Here is a 17,418-nt window from a genome sequence, read left to right as displayed (position 1 = left end):
TTTAGCCCTAAATTATCGTTCAAAGTGAATTAGGCCACTCAGACATCAAAAAGTGTGAAAGGATGAAGTAGGATCCTCTGTGCTACATGTCGCAGCATATAGAGGGCAAGCCATGATGGACTGGCCTCTCAATACCATGCACAATGATGTATGGCCAAAATTTTGCTTAAGATAGACGTAGTTTGTTCAAAAAATGAGAGGGAAGGAAAAGGAGAAAATGAAAGAGGTGAGATTTCTCTGCTAGGGCTTACTTCTTTGAAAGTTTGGAAGTATTTTGGAGCTAGATAACACCTAAGGTAAGGTTTCTGAGCTCATTTCTTCCCTTTCTCTTCCATTTTCTCTAGTTGAGAAGTTAGGGTTTAAATTAGAATAATGATTTTTCGGTTTATAGAGGCTATGGATATGAATCTATTGACTTAAATGGAGTTAATGAGAGTTGTTTAATATCACATCCCAAAATTAGATGTGACCGGCACAGGATATATACACAAGCACATATCACTTAAGCCTTAATCAAGAAAATTTTAATTTAAAATCTTAATTCATTTGAAATAAGGTTGAGAATCGTAATAACATTTCCCATATAAACAAAAGGTTCCTAAAATTTTTGTAAAAATTTTAACAAAACCTCCTCTATATAAATGAGACTTCCTGAAATCTCTACAACAACCATTTATATGCAAATCAATAATATTGAGCACTGTCCCTCCACAACAGACAATTAATATAAATTTACAAATTAGCATCCTACCTATGGTTAATATGGAGCACTTAAAATATAATCTCAAAATAGAATATATAATTGAATATTTACATCAAAAAAAAGGCACTTTCAAAAATAAGTAGTCACCTAACATAGTGGTAAGCCTCTCAATGTTTGGCAGGAGGTTCAACGTCAACTAATGGATCTGAGACCAAAACATTTTTTAGTAAATAGCTTCCTAAAAAATTTAAATTTAAAAGGGTAAAAATAATAAATTCAAAAATTATAAAAAATAGTTAAAAAGGTGATAATTCAAAATAATAAATTTAATAAATCTATAAATTTTAATCATAATTATGAAATGAGAGTGAACAAAAATTAATTTATTCTATCATGCTTGAAGAAAACAAATTATCCATATATAAATCAAAGTAATACACTTACTAACTGAAACCATTGAAACATTAAATGCACAAGTTGATTAAAAATTTAAAATTTTGAGGACTTGACATAACAGGTGACAAACGTGGACACATAGTTCATAAGGGTAAATAACTAAATGCAGCTTATACCACGAATACAAACGTGGACACATAGTCCACGAGGGTAATGCTAACCAAATGCAACCGAAGTCATGAAAACAAACATGGACACATAGTCCACGAGGGTAAATAACCAAACGCGGCTGAAGCCATGAAACAAATGTGAACACATAGTCTATGAGGATAAATAATCAAAAGTAGCTAAAGCCACGAAATCAAACGTGGGTCTAAAGCCTTTGAATAACAAATATAAGAACAAAGCTCACGAAAGTCAAACTAGCTAGTCATTTACCAAGGCATGCTAAGGGCTAACGGAGCTGTCATTAGTAACAGTGTTCTATCTAAAGTCCTCTTAAAATCATGCTTCCAACATGTGAGAAAAATAATCACTTTTGAAATACAATTTACATTTTCAATAACCAATTCGCATGGATCATTTTAAATTTCAACTTAATACTTGTCAAAAATAATATTTTATAAATAATGTACAAGCTTGCATTAATTGAATAACCAAAAATTTGTAGAGTTTCATAAACAAAATTAATTTCATAAATCTTCAAATTATATTTTTTTGAGGAAACAAATGCGCATATCATTATCTAATTATCCATTCTCAATATTCCATAATTTTCAAAAATCATGTAATTCATAAGAGTAAAATCTTTCAGTAAAAGTCTATTAAAAACAAAAATAAAAATAAATTAAAAGGGATACTATCTACTTACCTATAAAGTTTCTGAATATATAACTTACTATTAACTAGTCCCTTTGCCACAATGATTGCTCCTTAATCCTAATACCCAATTAATACCATAGTTAGTTTCTTGTATTGATTTGATTTTATTTATTATTGTTTTTTTAAGACTATCAATTCAAAATGATTAACAATGATGATGTAGACATTCTTAAATCCAACCTTTCTCAACACTTACAGATATTCCAAAGACTAATATTTAAATAGCAAATTGGTTCTTGGATTACCAAGAAAAGAAACACTCTTTCAAAATATCTCTATCTCTAATTCTAACTTTCTTTATGGAGAATAACTGCCTCCTATAATAATTTTAATTATCAATAATAAATCATCATATATCTTCCACCATCCAATAAAGTTCTTCCTTCCAAGCATTTTATAGAATATCTTATTATATTTATCAAAGTTTAAACAAATACCAAGTCTCTTCTTCCTCACTATCCTTTCCAAAATTTCTCAATATTAATATTTAAGCTAATCAAACTTCCATAATCTATTTAAGGGAATTTTCCTCCAACTATTATCTAATTAACAATAAAATAATTATCACATATATCTTGTCACCATAAGCCTAATTCTCCTAGTAAGCACTTTATCCTTAATCCATAATTTCCTCCTACTTTCTCTTTTAATTTCATTTTCTAAAAATTCCACAAAATTAATATTGATTTCAATTCAACTCAAAAGATCAAGTCAATCATCATTATCTAAATTTAATAATGCTTCCCATCCTTAATTCCTTTCCACTAACCAATCACATCTTAAAGAATGCCGATCTCATTTTCCTCTTGCAATAACTACAGCAATTCAAATGGGGCACTTACCTCAAATGAACTCCCTAACCTTTAACTTCAACTTGAAAATGCATTTTTATTTTCTCTACTCCTAAGTTGCAAATGATCAATACTACTGCAGAAGAACAAAGAATGAAGTGGAAGATCAAAACTCCAACGTGCACACCCAGACCAACATATGGAATTGCAGAACAGGGGAGGAGAGAATTTGCAGCAGCACAAACGAGCAAGAGAAGCAGAAATTTTGCAGCGAGAGACAGTGGAAGGAAGAAGGGGATGATGCTGCGAGCAGGGGTGGAAGAAACATAGTCAGACTTCCAACAACAGGTTGAATCTTCACGTGCTTACCACCCTCTGTCAGACAAAATGAAGAAGGAAAAAGAAGGGTTCGGTGGTGAGAAACAGAGGAAAAGGAAGAAGCTATGAACCATGACAGCAGCGACACGTGCACGCACACAATGGCTAAGTTGAAGACGAAGGAGGAGGAAAGAGACGGAGATGGCATGTGTTTTCTAGTTCGGCTCCTCTCCCCCCTGTCTCACGATAGTTCTAAAAAAACTCCAATGGAGAATGAAGAAGCTGTGCTCTCCTGTCTCTCTATCTTTCATTTATTTATTTTAACAGAATGGCATTTTTTGTAATTCTACCTTAAGCCAAAGCTAAAAGATAAAAATGACACTCTTGGCCTCATGAAAATTGGAATTTAAGACCTATTAGTTATGTAATTTGCATAAAGTCTACTAGACCACAATTCCCCCTTGACCTATTTTTAACTCAAAAAATAATAAAAATACACTTTAAACACTTTATGATAATTTAATTAATTTAATTTAATTATTATTATTATTATTATTTTATTTTATTTTATTATTATTAATTTTTTTGTCATTACATTTAAGCTATTTAAACCTAGCATTTATGGTGTGGGTTTTGGTGGGTATGGGGTAATAAATGTACAAAAACCCACCATTAATAAGGTAGTTGGAGCAATGTGGCTCCATTAATAGTTTCAATAAAGTTAATGAAAGTTAGAGGAAGTTAAGAAACACCATAGGTACTCTTGTATGTGAAGAAATTGAATCTTAAAAATGAAGAAGTGTTAAGTTAGATAGTGAAAATTATCCAATAAGGGATATTGATGATTAATATTGTGGTTAAATGTAAAGAAATCACATTGGGTACCATTCAAGTTTTGTGAAACTTTGAAAGTGTAAGTTTAAGGGTAAAAACCTTTGACCTCTTAAAAGTTTGAAGTAATCAAGGGATATCTTTCTGATGCTTTTATGTGCTAATTGATTTATTGATGTATATCTCATAATTGAAGTGTGTGAAATTGTTATAAATGCAAGTATGGTATAAATTACTTGAAAAGTAATTATTATAAATTTGTGAAGTTCAATGATGTGGTACATGTGAAATTCTATGTAAAAGTATTAGTGGAGTTCTATGACATGATTTAATCGAAATTCAATGATGTGGTTTGTTAATAGAGTTCAATGATTATGTATCAAATGGAGTTCAATGGCTTGATATGTAAAATGTTTAATGAAATAGTGTGTTGTGGAATTCTATGATGTGTTAGTTATGGAGTTTCAAAAATGTGTATAGTGAAAAGTTCAATGATATAAAGTAAAGTGGAGTTTAATCACTTGATTATGTGTGTTTATGTGATATTCCTTTATAAATTGAGTACAATGGCGACATTTTGCATGCTTATACTTTGTATAATCACATGCCTTGAAATGTTGCATTATTATGCATCGCATGATCATGAGAGGTGGGAGTTCACTTAGGAAAAGGAGTAAAAAATTAAAATTCACGCGGTAAGGCTCCCAACAGAGGTTGATGGTTTTCCTGAATTTGTTATATTTATCATCCCACTTGTTCGATGAGGAATTGTCTTACTTGTTTTATGAGGGACTCGAACCTAGCTAGCTTTCTACTTGTTTAATAAGGAAGCTAGTCTAGACAGAATGACACCCTATAGTGTGTAAGATGGAGAAAACTATGAACAACAAGTGAATGGCTAGTGTAATCTCAATTCATAGATGATCTTAGTGTGTAATAGCCCACAGTTTCATGTTAGAGGCATAACAAGGATATAAGGGAGGTGTTATCATGCATTTTATGATAAAAATGGCACATGATTGTCTGTATTATGACCCGTGTTAAGAACACAAGTGATTAGTGTTATAACTATGTGAAAATGAGATAGTGCATTGTCATTAAGGGTGTTCAAAACCGATCCAAACCGAAAGGACCGATCCAAACCAATCCAAACCGATAAAAACCGATCAAAACCGAACAATAATTAGGTCTGCTTCGGTTTTTATGACATAAAAACCGATTGGTTCGGTTCAAGTTCGGTTTTGAATACTAGAAACCGAACCAAACCGAACCAAACTTGATTAAAAAAATTCTATTTATTTATTTATAAAATATATAACCATTTATCTACAAGAAGCATTTTGTTTTGAATTTTTTAGAATAATAAATAAACATTTTTAAAATACTTGAATGAAAATGCATAATATTAAGTAATTATAATAATCATGCTATGATCATCATTTAATTATTTACAACCTAAAAGCCTCAGTATTTAATTTATCTACAAGAAACATTTTGTTTTGAATTTTGTATAATAAGTTTTTCATTATTTATTAAAATATAGATATATAGATAAACATTTTCAAAGGATCTAAATGAAAATATATAATATTAAATAATTTTAATATTAAAAACTTATATGAATTTTTATGATTAATTATTGTTATCACATTAAAATTTTATTATATTTTTATACCTCTATTTATGAAAAAAAGGAGTAAAAAAGAATTAAATTTAATTTTAGTACATAGCACCATTATGAAGATGGAGAAAAGAAAAAAAAAAATTAAACAAGTGCATTAAAACTTGATCAAGACCTTAACCAAACCGAACCAAACCGAAAATAAAACCGAACCAAACCGAACTTTATAGAAACCGATCAGATCCCAATTATCAGTAAACCGAACGGTTCGGTTCGGTTTGGTTTTTGCCCAAAACCAAACCAAACCGAACCTATGAACACCCCTAATTGTCATTCTATGATTATATGTTTGTGTTGTTGTAAAGTGTAGTTTAAATATGTTAAATTGTTTTGTGAATGACAATAATTGCCACTTGCATATAAATTAATTGACATGCCTTAGTATGAGTTATATAAAACTTGATTATTGAGTAGTTATACTTACCCCATTATCTTCAATATTATAAGAACTAGCTCATTGGGACAAGACTGAGGGAAACAAACCAAGGCTTAGAAATGTGATCCTAAAAATTTATAGGCTTCCTTTATTTTGAGTGTTATATGTGTATATTTTTTGATGATATTGCCAGCTAGGGACTTACATGTGTACTTACTTGCATTAAGTGTTAGTTGATAGTAAACTGTGTATTTTGAGCCTTAAAATGTATATGTATTAAATGTGAAATCAAAATAGAACTAAAATATTAGTGCAAGGAAGGGATGACAATTTTATGTGATTGATGAATGATTTATGACATTGAGGCTCCCCTTGTTGTTTTTGAAATTAAGGAGTTAAGTGTTGAAACTGTGTTAGAAGTGATAAGTTTATGATATGATGTACTACATATGTCTGTTATATTCTATTAAGTGTGATTTAGGGTGTAATTGAGGATTTTGTCTCTTGATATGAGTTTTGGGCACCCAAGATATGTATAAATTGTGAAAAAGAGTGAATATGTGAAATAGGTGTCCAAATCTTGACTGAGAAATAATTTGATTATGAAACTAAAGCTAGTAGCTAGAGCTAGGAGAAAGCTTTCTGTAGATACCTATATCACTTTAATCGGACGTTGGATGGAGAAATGAAACGCGTTGGAAGTTTGTTTTGAGTACTATCATTTGATAGCAAAAAGTATCAAATTCATGCAATGTTGCGACGCATGACATAAAGACAAACATGCCACAACACATATATGCTTTTCTGTACAGTTTTTGTTGTTTCCATATTTTATGCAGATACTTTAAATTGTGAAAGATCTCATGCTTCCGTATACTCTAGTTTTGATTGGAAACAGTTTATTATATTGTTTTAATTGTGAAAACTTAGGATCCCGTTTTTATAAAACTTATACACTTGGTAATCTTTTGGGATAATTCCTTGATTACCTTAAAATTTGAATTAGTTGAAGAATAGTAAGGGAGACCTTACATCTAGAGTGGTAATTTGGACTAAGCTTGAGCTTGCCTAAAAAAATTTAGGATCAGGCTTAGCTATATGAGCTATTTTAAGGGGATAAAATATTTTAAATTCAATCTAAATAAGCTCAACCCCTGAAATTTTTGTCTCTATGTGTATGTAAAGTAGGTAATTTTGACCAAGCTTGACGAGCCAGCCTAAACTCAGCTAAAAAAAATTAGGGTCAGGCTTGACTATATAGGCTTCTTTAAAAGGATATGATACTTTAAGCCCAATTCAAATAAACTCAACTCGAATTGAGCCTAGCCTGCCTGAATTACTGGCTCTACTTACATCCACTAAAATATTAAAATTGTACTTACGTGTTAATCTAGTATTGATGTGGATTTTTTAATCAGCAAAAATAAAAAAAACATATACTAGATCAAATTAAAATCTGACTTGGAAAAAATTGAGGGTCTTGCGCATGTAAGAGGGTCTAGGTTAGTATTTTTAATTTGATATGTAGGCTTTTGTATTTTTGTTAATTAAAAATTCCATGTCAGTGCTAGACTAACATGTAGGCACAAATTTAATAGTGTTAGTAGACATATCAATAATTTTAATACCGTTTGCACCACGTCAATATCTCTTTGAAATTATAGGGACTAACATTATAGATGAAGAAAATTATAAGGACTTAAAACATTAAAAAAAGTGCAGGGACTAAAAGTAATGTTTCTCCTTTTTTAAATAATAAAGGTATATTAGAATTAGTTATTCGGTTACTCTCTCCATTTTATTTTTATAATATTTTTTATGGTAAAATTCCGGATACAAGAAAGTCAATTAAATACAATTTAAAATTTTAATTTTTATAAATTTTGTAAAATACTCAAGGAAGAGAAAGAGAAAGAAAAATATTTAAATAGTAAAATAATCCAAAGTAATATTAAGTTAAAAGCGTGGATACAATTTAAGCAAAAAAGTTCCATTCTCATTGGTGAATTATTGATGGTTGATGATTTGACGAAAAACTTAACCCGACAAGAGGGTGTCCACTCTGTGTGACCCTGCCCGCTGGCCTGCCCACCGGCCCTCTTGTCTTGGATTAAGAGGTTTCTCACTTCCATGATAGACAACTACTATTTCCATGACTATTTGTGTTTGTATTTTTTTATGATTAACAAATAAATAAAAATTATATATTTAACTTTATATACTTAATATATTTTTATCCAATAAAATTAAAACAAGTAAATTTTAATATGTTAGTAATATTAATAGCAAGTGTTTATTATTGAATAGATAATTTATAGAAGATCCATATATTGAGATTTAATTGGAAGCAAGCATGGACCACATCATTTATGATTCATCCAATAAAAATATGATATTAAGATAATATTAAATATAAATTGATTTAACATTAACGATGGTAGAGAGAAAAAATGCAAGAAATTAAATAAAAATTTTATTATAAAAATAAAATAATTAAAACAAATGACACGTAAAATTTTATTTGGTTGAATTGATACAATTTTATTGGATGGACTATAAATGACATAATACATTTGGTCTATCTAAAAATTTCTCCTAAGGGTAAGTATATAAGTTTTTACCATAATAAAAAAGGTTAAGTTTAAATTTAAAATAAAAGGTGAAGGGAGATTAATTTTAAATTTTTAAAGGTAAAGCGGTTTGGTATAATTGTCTTAAAAGTTTAAGAGAGTTTTATATAGTTTAACCATATTCTTATCATAGAAATATCTTTCTCTAATTCTATTTATAAATTATTTTTAACATATTTTACCTGAATCAATAAAAATCTTAAAACTCATTAACTCTATCTTTAATAAAATTTTCAACTTTTCCCTTTAATAATATATTTTAATAACATATTTTCTGTCACTAACATTTCATGGAGGGTAAATAATATGTGACTTTAAAATAACATTTTTCTACTAACATTTATGATAAAAAAATATTTTTGATCATTTTAATTTATATTTTTAATTTTAATTTATTTAACGTTAATTGAGCTTAATTGAATATTATTTAATTTTATTTGTTAAATTTTAATTACCTAAATCGTAAATTCTAAAATATAAATTATCTCTTTAATATTTTCAAACATTTATTAATTAATTTTATTTTATTTATGTAGATTTCCTGAATTATATAAAAGCAATTGACCTCATCATGGGAGGTGATGTTAGTACTGACCAAGACCGTGCCATCATTGAAGAAACCAGAGCAACCACGCAGCGTGACTGGGATATTTCGGTGACTCATGTTCACAGATCAGCTAATCAAGTAGCTGATTTCTTAGCCCAAAAAGCTCTTTACCCGTGGCCTGGATTTCATCTTGTTAAAATATATAATAAAACAAGAATAATAAAATTAAATAAATTCAATTTATTTATAGATGAGAAAGATTAAGTTTATGTGATTGGATTGTAATTGACTGAGTTGTCTGTGTTTTTTTTAGTTGAACTTGCTTTAATTATTTAATGTTAATTTAGTTTTTTAATTAATTTTGTCATAAAAAATTCCCCCCATTATTTAGTTTTCATAATTTAATTTAAGTAGTTAATCTATTGACTCTTAGAGAAACAATACAGGTTGTGCTTTATTAATTTTGGTGTTATTCAACAATAATGTCATTTATAAATAGAATAAGAGAGATTATATTTTATTTTAACTTTAAATTTTTTCCAGTTAAATATATCCATTAACTTATATATATATATATATATATAAACACATCAAAGATAAATTTTATTTTTAAATATACATAAATTAAAAATTTAATCAAATAATAGAGTAATTGTTTTCTTTGTGTCATTTTTCTATTTAAAGATTCAATCTCCCAGTACCCCAACATTAAAATGCCTCATATCTATTAGCATGGGTCCCACTTTTTGTATTTTTTTAACATTTATATTGTAACATATTATTTATGGCCCCACATTACTTTTATATATATATTCCCTCAAATTTTATTTATAAGTCACTTTTAATATATTTTATCAAAATTAAAAAAAACTTTAAATTTCATTAACTTTATTTTAAAATTTAACAAGTTTTACATGTACCCTTAATAAATATTCTTAAATTTCATTACTAGTATTTTAATTTAAAGTATTTAAAAAGGGTAAAAATGTAAAGAAAAGTATTGAAAATTAACAAGTGTCTTATAAATAGGATTAAATTTTTTCTTCTTTATCTACTTTATAAATAAAACCAGAGAAGTGTATATATATATATATATATATATCCTCCTCCTCTTTCCCTCTCTTTGCAACTCTCGTTTTTGCCTATTAGAGCCATCATCACCAACGCGAAAGTGCACAAATTTAACAACATGCTCTCCTATTCGAGCAACTGTCCCTGTTCAAACACCATCTTTCTTTTTTTTTTTAATCAACAACACCACCAATGAGATATTCACTAATGAAAAAGTCAAATTTTTCCATAAGAGTCATCTCTGGTCTCAACAACCTCAGCGTCATACATGGCCTAGTTATTATGCTCCTCCTTCTCAATTCTCTCCATTTCATCTTCTCCTTCCCCAGAGCTTCGTACCTCAGAGCAGCCATCATCATCATGGCCAATCCATTTTACACTGTAATGCCCTTACTTATGCTCTGACAAATTGTCAACTTGAAGGTAAAGAAGGGACTAAGCCTTTAGAGATTATCAAGTTTTCATATATTCATAATAGGGAGAAATAAGTTTTCAAAAATTTTAGGTAGGAGAAACATTAAGTCAATTGGGAAACAATTTTAAATCATTTACAATAGGATTCCCAAACTTTCAATATATAAATCTCTCCCATACACTTTCATATTGTTCAAGTCATAGTTTCAAAGTAATGTGGGAGCCCAAAAATCAAATAGGACCCAAAACATTATGTTTCAAAGCTCAAAACTATAAATTATGCAAAAAAAAAAAAAATGACACATGAGCCGCGGCTAAGTGCATATGCACCGTGGCTCAATCGTTTGTGTGCTATGCGCCCAACACATTGCATAATTATGATAGTAATTAGCTGTCAATTTGATGCATAGGGAGATAACTTCAAATGCGTCTCAAATCTCCATCCGACGTTCGATTATAGTGGTTTTAGAGTTTACACAGAACTTTCTCTCAATTTTAGCTAATGGCACAAATTTCATACTTAAATTCATTTTCTATAAAAAGTTGGACATGTAAACCCATTTTCATCATTTTTTCACAAAAAAACTCATAATAACGGAGTCTAAACTCACACAAAATTGCCAAAAACCTACACTAACCATCCAAACACACTCAATGAACCCTATTGAACTCATGCAATATACTACACTCAAACAAATATGCGTATATCAAACTTTCACTACTCAACCCCGAATTTCATAAAACACGAAAGGGAGGAATTTCTTGCACAAAACAATTATTTTCATTTCAAAACATCCTAAAATATATATATCACTACTTACACAAATATTTTAGCCCCATACAAGAGTTTATAATCAAAACTCACTAACCCAAGGCACAAAATACACAAGTTGCACAAACATAATGCAATTGTCACCAAAATAATCATGTGATTCCTAGTTGGCAATTTAATCAACATTTATACATATAAAGCTACAAGGAGAGGCATATAAAAGGATTACTCTATGAATCCCATGCCTGAGTATGTTTCCCCGACCTTAGTCCAACAAGCTAGGCCCCAAAAATATTGAGAATTATGGGATAAGTACAACCACTCAATAATTAAGTTTCACCTAATATATATAGGTGCATATCAATAAAAAAACAGATGCAATTTGCAAATAACACACATAAACACATATGATAAACATAGCCACAATCCACAATACTAACAACCATATAGCCAGGCCTAAAACATACATAATTACATTTAATAATGAATCACATCATGGGATTGCAAAAATATCAACCATGTGCCCCTAACATATGCCAAACCATAATAATAACAACTTTATGGCTAGATCTAAATGCATGATCAAATGCTAGGTTTATACCCTCCTGTTACCTCTTATATAAAACCAATGGCTATTATGTGGCTACGTCTTTCATGAATTAACCTAACCTTTCACTTGTGAGGAGCTATCGGGCTAAAGTTAACTACCGGCTAAAAATTGCATCAGTAGTTTAAAATATCAACTATATTTCACAAATAATTAATTAATATTCAACTATATAAAATAGATTTCCTTTGATTACCTCAAACCTTTAAGAGGTCAAAGGTTTACCCCTCATAATAATCACTTTCAAAGCTTTTCACAAGCTCGAATGGTGCCAACTTAAACCAAACTACAATTATAATACAAGGATATCATAATTATCCCATTTTTTGTGAGTTTACCAACATTAATCTCCACATTCTCTATTCTATCAATCCCATAATTCACTACCCATTTATACTGAATAGGTTCATTAGGTTTCATTGACCCACATTATCATTAATAAGGCATATAACCACCATTAATGAGTATCAAACTCTCCCAACAACCTCATTTATTGCAATTTTCGATATTAATGACCTCTTCCAACTAACCATACACAAAATCATTAATATAGGATTTAAATATCCTAAACAACTTCCATTATAAACATTTTAACCTATGGGTTAGGACCCATAACTCCTATGAACTAAAAATCACCATTACACTTAAACCCTAACTTAAATCCTTATAATAATAGAAGTAGAAGGAAGAAAGGAGCACTGTATACTCATCTTGTAAGTTGGGAAGCCTCAAACTATCACCAACAATCTCCAATATTGTGCCTTAGTCATTAGGCATTTTCTTCATTTTTCTTCCTTTCTTCTTCTAATTTTTTCCAAACAGATGAGCTCTAATTTAGCTAAAATTTTGGCCATGCACCGCAACTCACGCTACCCTCCACCGTGTCAAATGGCATAGAGAGGCCCAATTCTCATATAATTGTCTCTATGCATTGTGACAAATTATCTACATGCCGTGATATGTGGCACAGAGGGCTTTTCTTTACTTCTTCATCTTCTTTCCTTACCCAGATGGCTCGACTTCACTTTAAACTCGCATTTAAGGTTGAAATCATAATTAAATACACATTTTAGTCCCATCTAGTCACATACCACATCAATTCATTAATCATACTTATTGAGTTAATTGATTATGCTTAATCTCCTGGATGTTACATTCACTGCAGCCAAGGTCACAAAGCAAGCCACTGCTTCAAATACCAACTTCAACATCACACTGTTAAAAAGGTTAAGGATATGAGAAAGGGAGGAGAGGTTGAGAGATATGAAAAGGATCGAACATTGGTAAGGAACTTGCTAATGTTTCATTACTCAGGGCACGAATCAAGGATTGAAGACAACGACATGTTCTTAGCAAGTCTCTTTCTCTTTGCCATCTTGCTTGCTTTGGCGTCAACTTCTTCTGAGTCTGGAAGTAACTAGTAGCCACATTGTCCGTCTTGATGATAAACTTTGCCCCTAGCAAGTAATGTCTCCAAGTACGCAAGCAATGGACTATGGCCGTCATCTCATTTTCTTGGACTTGTATCGCTTCTGGAACCAAACTCCACACCTTTATTGATGCTTGTAGTAGTGATACTGTTCTTTACTTACCATTCATGTGCAGAAAGGGAAGGGGGAGAGAGAGAGAGAAGATGGAGAGGGAGATGAGGGAGGGATATAGGATGGATAGATAGATTGAGGGAGAGGGTGGTTTAGACTATCTTTGTGATGAATGCCTTGGTGGAGAGGGTGGTATTGAGACTATGGGAGAGGGCGGTTTAAACTAGCTAGTGAGGGTCTTGTTGGATGGTGGAGGCATAAGCTAAGAGAGATTTGACGTAAATGAAAGGGTAAGTTGTGGTGATACACGAGGACTTGAGGAAGCTTGAGAGAGTAGCGGCTGTAATGTTCTTCCCAACATTACTAAACTTATCCACAAACACCATTCAAAGGTAATTAAAAGTCCTTAAACCTTTAAATTACCATAAATCATATATATTAGTAATATATAAATTAATTATTTAAAAATAATTGGATCCCAAAAATCTTTTGAAAACAGTTCAGACCACCCAAAATATGTATTTGTACACAACAAAAGCATTTAGGATGGCATAGCAGTAACTGTACTATGCCTGCCCTGAATCTTTCCACTTGCTCTTATCATTATCAGAACCTAAAAAATAATAATTATGATGTAAGAAAGAGTCTTAGTAACTAAAATAATTCATGTATATCTATTAACAGGAATAACTATAGAGAAGTAAATAAAACATTGTTGTTATTATTATCCTTGTTTTCATAATATTTATATAAATATATCTGTCTCTATAAAACCATTTTAACACGCATGATCATCCTATCTATCCAAATCTTTATATCATCTTGACTAAGCCCATAGGCTCTACTAGACCAATCATGTGCCTATTGATTAGAGCATACCTTCAGTAGTAGAATCATCAAGCCAAAAAGGTTCTATCACACTTTCAAACTATGAATTCCCCTAACACACACACAATTAGGGTGTCATTACTCTAACATTACATCTCACAGATACTAAGAAGCATAAATCTCCAATACTACACTTATATGGGCACTAAGGAGAGAGTCTTTAACACCAAACCTTATGGGTACTAAGGAGAGAAATTTTCTAACACCACACCCTATCAAGTACTAAAGAGAATAAATACCATATGGTCTTTCACACTACTCCTACCTAAGGGTGAATTCCCACCCCTATCATGATCATGCCTTCTTACATAATATACAATTGTATATTCACATATGTACACAATAGATAGCTTATCATTTAACTTTTAAAACAACTTTCCAAAATAGTTTACTACATGATTCAAGTCCCTTTTTAATCCAAACTCATGCAAATTTCTCAAATCATGACAATAATTGAAATCACATATAATATATCATATCAATTTACTTATAAACATTTAAACTAGCTAATAGACATAATGAATTATTCGGTTACCTTAATCTTTCTGTTTCTAGAAAGAGTTACTTGTGATACTGTTCAAGTTGCTAGCTTCCACTAATAACTCAAGTCACACACGTGAGCACATTAATCTACACAATTTAGCACTATAAGTCAATTACTAATTGACTATAAGTACTAATTAATATAATTAATCACAATTATCTACTTAATCACTTTCATTTAAGAACTTTTACTCCAATTCATTTTCCTCATGGCTTCTATAGCTTCATTAACCTCTTTAATTCTCACAAGCATTTTTATCATTTACAAATTATCAATTAAGGCTAAATTGAGCCTATAACTTCAAAGCTTAATTATTAATTTTCAAACTAGTTACAAAATCTTAGTTTAAAGCTTAATAGCTTTTTTATAACTATTGAGCTAAAAAGAACCCTCTCAAAACTCCTCGATTCATTTTCTCTATATCCCAAACTAAGAGAAATTATGGTAGAATAGGAAGCAAGAATGTATGAAATTTACTCATAAGTGACAGGTTAAAACTAACCCCTATGTGCCTGAATTGCCCTAGCAGAGCCACATTGCTAAGTATGTTGTGATGCATGGCACAATGAGAATAATCTCATTATAGTTCATACGCTCTACTCCTGATTGTCATTCTTCTACTCATCTTATTCATACAATCAATTATAAACCCAAAAAGTCAATTCACCCTCCAAAACCATGATTATTCAATTAATTAGTAATTTATTAATTTATACCTAATTAGCAATTAGTTTCCAAATTAAAAGTTCAGGATGTTATAGCGGTTATGGCGAAAATGAAGAAGAGAGGGGGGAGGGGGGAGGGGGAGAGAAGGAGAAGAGATGGAGGATTAAGGAGATAGGGAGAGAGTGTAGACTAGAGAGAGGAGCCTCACTAATGGATAATTAACAGTAAGGGCACGAAGGAAGCAAAATTCTGAGGTTGAGGGATAAAATTAATCCTTAATTAAGTTTATGGTCATTTGTAAACTTTCACACATAGTTTAGGGACAAAAATGATACTTAACTCATGAATATCTAATAACTCAAATCAAGGGGAAAATGATGAAATCATAATCACAAAATGTCCGCCAAAAACAAATCTCAACACCTGAATTTGCATTAAATTAGATCATCTTTTATCCATGCATTCAATTAAAATTTTAGAAAAAGAATATACAAAAGAATATGACCTTATAAAAGTTAGATTTTGAATGTCCATTGTTATTCTTTTACATGATCCTCTACATCCATTTATTTTTTTCATTCCATCTCCTTGTGTATTGGGAAACTTGTAGGTATTAACATCATTCATCCAAACTAATGTAAACCCATGCTATGGTCGTTATAATCAATAGTGGCATTACGGGTATCTCAGGAATACATTTAATTTGTGATTTTTATTATGCGACTGAATATATATTTTAGAATTCAAATTCAAGACTCTAGAATAATAAGTTAACGTGACTTTCTAATGTTCGCCTTTTTTCCCCAATTTTTTGTAATGTACTTTTCATTTATATTTGTGAATATAGTGAATATAGATTAATGCCCCCACTAGAGGTAAGCAGTTGCTTGTATCATCTTTACTAAGATCACAACATTTGATCAATTACTACACATTCAAAGTTGAAATATATAATTTGAACTAAAAACCTACTTTATTGCCAACAGAATTAGTGGACTCCATGGTTTTGGAAAAGAAACAATTAAGTGTGTGTGGGTGTTTTTTTTTTCTAAAAGTAAAATTTAAAATTACAAAATTGTCCAATAACATAGTTTGGCAACTTTTTTTTTTTTTTGGAATTCACATTGTGCTGAAACTAATCAGTGGCTTCCTCGCACCACAAAGTCTGAAGAATAAATTATTTTATTAATAATTTATGAACCTTGCAGTGTGATCTGTTATAATTTTATATTTAATATATTTATATATTAATTAATATTAATTAGGATCACATTACTTTTTTTTTTGAAGAAAAATCACATATCATAGTTTTTTCTAAACTCATAATATTTAAATATATAAAATACGCTTATAATTTTTTTTCCTTTCAAAATTAGAGTTACGTAAGTCTATGCAGCAGAATCCACATTTTTGTGGAAGATTTGTAAAACGGCAAAAGCAAGAAAGGTCGTGGCTGCCACGCGAAAGTGAAATTAATCGGAGGCTTTTGATTTGGTACATCATATATACTTTTTTTTTATTATTAAGCTTTAACATTTGATTTTGGAATTTCGTTTTACTATGTCAATATAATTTCCCTCTTAAAAAAAGAAGTAATGTACCTTATCATCACTATATTATTAATTTATTATACAAGCTCATGATCATAGATTATTATTTATTTAACTTAATTTCTATAATAAAAGAAATGTCAGATGAGATGATAATGCCAAAATGTATCTTCTCTTTTTAATATAAAACGAAGTTAGAAAGTATTTTTT

The sequence above is a fragment of the Prosopis cineraria genome, unplaced genomic scaffold (assembly GCF_029017545.1).
Source record: "Prosopis cineraria cultivar Desert tree isolate PC_DT_omini unplaced genomic scaffold, ASM2901754v1 PC6, whole genome shotgun sequence".
In the NCBI taxonomy this organism is placed as follows: domain Eukaryota; kingdom Viridiplantae; phylum Streptophyta; class Magnoliopsida; order Fabales; family Fabaceae; genus Prosopis; species Prosopis cineraria.
This window is presented reverse-complemented; position numbering follows the sequence as displayed.